At 34.4% G+C, this 5324-nt stretch overlaps 1 non-coding gene across 1 annotated transcript; it reads left to right on the top strand.

Moving 5' to 3' along the window:
• Window positions 1–2788: 2788 nt before the first annotated feature.
• Window positions 2789–2894, top strand: LOC122214654. Its single transcript, XR_006200035.1, has one exon. It is a non-coding gene; the product is annotated as a U6 spliceosomal RNA (small nuclear RNA).
• Window positions 2895–5324: the final 2430 nt, after the last annotated feature.

Genomic DNA, 5324 nt, shown 5'->3' with positions numbered 1-5324 from the left:
CCACACAAGTGATTACATATCAATCTTAAAATTTCATCCATATGATCCATGTGGTTTTAGAGAACATGTGGTGTGGCCATTATGATGGATTTGAACCCCAGTGAACCTCAAAACTCAGAATGAGTCTGTACTCATCCACTAGTGCTTTTCTATGGAACTTCAAGGTTTGCATCAGAATTGTAAGCTGAAGGCTGAAGATAGATCAGAAGAGCTGAAAGTGTACCTTAAGGTAGATAGGGCCTTCACCAACTGCAAGGCAACAATCTGTTTAAATGTCGCAGTCAAAACAGGCTAATTGAGAAAAATCATTCCATGGAACTCTATGCCATCATCAAAAGCAAGGCAAGAGCTGCTTAGAAGAGTTGAGAAATTCCTCTTTGATCTCCAGGCATTCACTATTGCCATACTAGAGGCCTTCCAAAGGCTGGGGAAGAGCTGAGAACAACTGAGAGTAATCCTTTAAGAACCTCCAGGCCATCTCTAAAAGCACAACAAATGTTTTCCAAAGACTGATGTCTAAGTAGCAGGAGAATAGAAATCACCTGCAGGGCAGCAAATTAGAGAGTAGAATTGGGTAGCAACCAGATTGCCCCCAAAATTGGCCACCAAACTATAAAGCAGGTAGAATTCTTCCATGGTTTGGAGAGCTGGCAGCTCAGCTATACAGAGATATGCAAACTCTGGCTGATAATCAAATCCAAACCCTGCTGCAGAAAAAGCATGATCACACCCATAAATTGTTGCAGAGAGTGGTAAAGTGAACACAAATAGAGCTGAAGTGATGTCTAGACCCAAATCAACATCAGATTAGATTCATTCAACTCCATATATTAAAAGTCTAACAAAAAAGTGGGTAAATTTTTAGTGGTAAATATTATTTTTTCTCTATTATTCTTTTAGAACAACATTTGAATGGCAACCAAAAGTTACAACATATGTAAAAAATGCAGGAAAATGTGAATATCAGTCAGGAGAAATATAGCTTAGAAGTTAATATTACTAAGGAAGGAATTTAAAATAACTATGATTGATAAGTTAAAGGATCTAACAGAAAAGGAAGCAAATGAATGTAAAAGTGCATAGGGGCATAAACAAATATTATAAATATTAAAATAAAAATATATCAGGAATTATTGGTATGGTCTTCCAGTTACTGGGCAGAGCAAGGATTTTGTGAACTTAAAGAAATAAATAGAAACCGGTCAGACAAAATATTAAGGGATAGAAGATTAAAAAATTAGAAAAAAAGTAGTTGATATGTTGGACAATATCAAGTAGATAACGTGTGGGTAATTAGGGTTCCAGAAGCAGGAGAGAGAGAAATTGAGCAAAGTAATTATTTGAAGAGAAAATGATAAAAAGAGAACCACCACAGAGCTGAATTTAACAATGCTATCAATTTTTTGGATATATTGACATCTATAGACTTTTCCATCCAACATCATCAGAATACACATTTTTCTCAAGCTCACATGAAACATTCACCAAGACAGACAACATTCTGGACACCTTAGCAAATTCAAAGAGGAATCATACAATGCCTGCTCATGGATTACAATGGAATGAAACTAAAAGTTAGCAGAGAGGTTAACTGGAAAATCCCATATATGTGGAGACTAAAAAATACACTTCTAAATAACATTGGTTAAGGAAGAAATATCAAGAATAATTAAAGATATTGATAACTAAATGAAAATGAAAACAAAGCTTATCACAAAGATATCAATGATAAAATAAAACAGATCAATATATCTCATGAATACAGATGCAAAAATATTAGCAAATAGAATCTAAGTGCATAAAAATAATTTTCACCATGATCAATTGGAATTTTTGCTAGTATGAAAGCTAGTTCAACATTCAAAAAGTGATTAATGTAATCCATCACATTAATAGGGACTAAAAAAGAAAAAAAATCATCATATCAATATATGCAGAAAAAGCATTTGACAAAATCTATCATCTATTCATGATAAAATAAAAAACTTTCAGTAAATTAGGAATACAGAAATACTTTCTCAACTTGATAAAATAAATCTAAAATGTACCTGTAGGAATATCATACTTAATAGCAAGAAACTTGAAGCTTTCCTATTAAGATCAGGTACAAGTCAAGGATGTCTACTCTCACCTCTCCTTTTCAAAATTGTACTGGAAGTTCTAGCTAATGCAATAGAATGAGAAAAGGAAATAAAAGATACATAGTTTGGAAAGGAGGAAATAAAACTATCTTTTTTCATAGATGACACAATCGATTACATAGAAAGTCTGAAAAAAATGACCTCCCCCCCCCAAAAAAAATACTAGAACTAATAGATGATTAAAGCAAGGTTGTGTGATACAAAGCTAATGTACAAAAGTCAATTATTTTCCCATATACCTACAATGAATAGACAGAATTTGAATTTAAACACATTATTTACACCAGTACTCCAAATGTGAAATACTTAGGTGTAAATCTAACAAAATATAAACAGCTGTAAGTAAAGAAAAAAGTAAATAAAGAAAACTACAAACTCTGATGAACTAAATCAAAGAAAAGCTAAGTATATGGAGAAATATTCCATGTTCAAGGGTAGGAAAACTCAATATTGTCACGATATAAATTTTTCCCAACATTTGATGTATAGACTCAATGCAATCCCAATAAAAATCCCAGCTAGTTATTTTGTGAGTATTGAGAAACAGATTTTAAAGTTTATTTAGGAAGTAAAAAGATCCAGAATTACCAACATATTGAAGATGAACAAGTGGTAAGGCTGACACTAACTTTAAGACTTACTAGGGCTCGGTTTGGCACCACATATAGTAAAATTGGAATGATCAAGAGAAGAATAGCATGACCCCTGCATAAGGAAGACTTACTATAAAACTATAATAATCAAGACATTTATGGTAGTGACTAAAGAATGGACAAATCAAAGAAATAGAGAATCTAGAATAGACCCACATAAACAGAGTCAACTGGTCTTTGACAAAGGAGCAAAGGCAATTAAATGGAACAAAGATAGTTCTTTCAACAAATGGTGCTAGAACAACTGGATATCCACATGCAATAAAATAGATCTAGACACAAACCTTACCCCTTCACAGAAATTAACTTAAGGTGAATCATAGACCTATATGTAAAATGCAAAACGGTAAAACTCCTAGAAGATAACATAGGAGAAAACCTAGATGACCTAGAGTATGTTGACCACTTTTAAATGCAACGCCATGCTCCATTAGAGAAATAATTGATAAGTTGGACTTCATTAAAATTAAAAGTATCTGCTCTGTGAAAGACACTGTCAAGAAAGTAAAAAGACAAGCCACAGATTGGGAAGAAATCTTTGCAAAAGACATATCTGATAAAGACTATTATCTAAAATATACAAATAACTCTTAAAATTCAACAATTTTTTTTAAAACCTGACTTTAAAAATGGGTCAGGGGTGCCTGGGTAGCTCAGTTGGTTAAGCATCTGACTCTTGATTTCGGTTCAGGTTATGATCTCATGCTTAGTGAGTTTGAGCCCTGTGTTGGGCTGTGGGCTGACAGGGCAGAGCCTGCTTGGGATTCTCCTCCTCTCTCTGATCCTCCCCTGTTCTCTCTATCTCTCTCTTAAAATAAATAAACCTTTTTTTTTTAAAAAGTCGGTCAAATATCTTAACAGACAGCTCACCAAAGAAAATATATAGATAGAAGATAGCATATGAAAAATTCTCTCCCTTTACATGTTGTTAGTAATAAAATTAAAACAAAAATTAAATACCACTACAAACCTATCAAAATGGCCAAAATCCAGAACACCGACACCATCATTCATGCTGGTAAGAATACAAAATAATGCAGCTACTTTGGAAGATAATTTAGTAGTTTCTTACTAAACTCAACATACTCTTTACCATATGATCCACCAATTTATCCAAATGAATTAAAATTTATGTCTAGGGGAGCCTGGATGGTTCAGTCAGTTGAGTGTTGGACTTCGACTCAGGTCATGATCTTGCAGTCCATGAGTTTGAGCCCCACATTAGGCTCTGTAGTGACAACTCAGAGCCTGGAGCCTGCTTCAGATTTTGTCTCTCTCTGTCTTTCTGCCCCTCCCCTGCTCATACTCTGTCTATCTCCAAAGAATAAACAAACATTAAAATAAATAAAAAGAAAATTTATGTCTATACAAAAACTTGCACACTGATATTTAGAGCAGTTTAATTCATAATTGCCCCAACTTGGAAGCAACCAAAATGTCCTTCAGTTAGTGATTGGATAAACAAATTTTGGTACATCTAGACAATTGAATATTATTTATCACTAAATAGCAAGCCATGAAAGACAGAGAGGAGCCTTAAATGCATATTACCAAGTGAAAGTAGACAATATGAAAAGGCTATACACTATGATTTCAATGTTATGACATTCTGAAAGAGGCAAAACTATTGGGGATAGAAAAAAGATCAGTGGTTATCAGGGGTTTGGTTGAAAGAGGAGAGGTTTGAATAGGTGAAGCACATGGTTTTTTTTTAAGAGGTAAAACTAATCTGTATAATATGATAATGGTGGAAATATGACAAATCTCATAGAATACAGTCCAAACAGTAAACCTTAATGTAATCTATAGACTTCAGTTAAAAAAATCAATTACATAATAAATAGCAGTAACATCGGTCCATTAATTGTAACAAAGTTTTCATGCTAATACAAGATGTTAAGACACAGGGAAACTGGGAGGAACGAGAGTGTATGGAGACTGTACTATCTCCTTATTTTTTCTATAAATCTAAATTTAGAGTTCTAATACTCTAAAAAGTAAACTGTAATTAATTTAAAAATAGAAAAGAAAAACAGAGAAGGAAAGAGAAATAAAGTCAGAGATTTAAAGCATGGGAGAAGGCCTAAAGCACTGCTGCTCATTCTGAAAATTGAAGGAACCAGGCACCTAAAATTGTGAAACCCTACAATTGAGAAGTGAGTTTTGTCAACAACCTGAATGAGCTTGGAAGTAGATTCTTAGCCAGAGTCTCTAGCAGAAGCCCAGACCAGCTGACACCTTGATTTTGTCTTTGTACGGTCCTAACCAGCTGGGCCATGCAATGCCTAGATTTCTCACCTATAAAACAAATGGTGACTAAGTTTGTAGTAATTTGTTTTGTTTTGTTTTACTTATTTTAGAGAGGAGAGAGAGTGTGAGCAGGGGACAGAGGCAGAGGGAGAGTCAGTGAGAGAGAGAATCTTAAGCAGGCTGAACCCTCAGTGCAGGGCCTGACATGGGGCTCAGTCCCGCAACCCTGGGATCATGACAACCAAAATCAAGAGTCAGACATTCAAATGACTGAGCCATC

This window comes from Panthera leo, chromosome A2 (assembly GCF_018350215.1).
Source record: "Panthera leo isolate Ple1 chromosome A2, P.leo_Ple1_pat1.1, whole genome shotgun sequence".
In the NCBI taxonomy this organism is placed as follows: Eukaryota; Metazoa; Chordata; class Mammalia; order Carnivora; family Felidae; genus Panthera; species Panthera leo.
The sequence above is the reverse complement of the archived record's forward strand: the minus strand, read 5'-3'. Positions and strand labels throughout refer to the sequence as shown.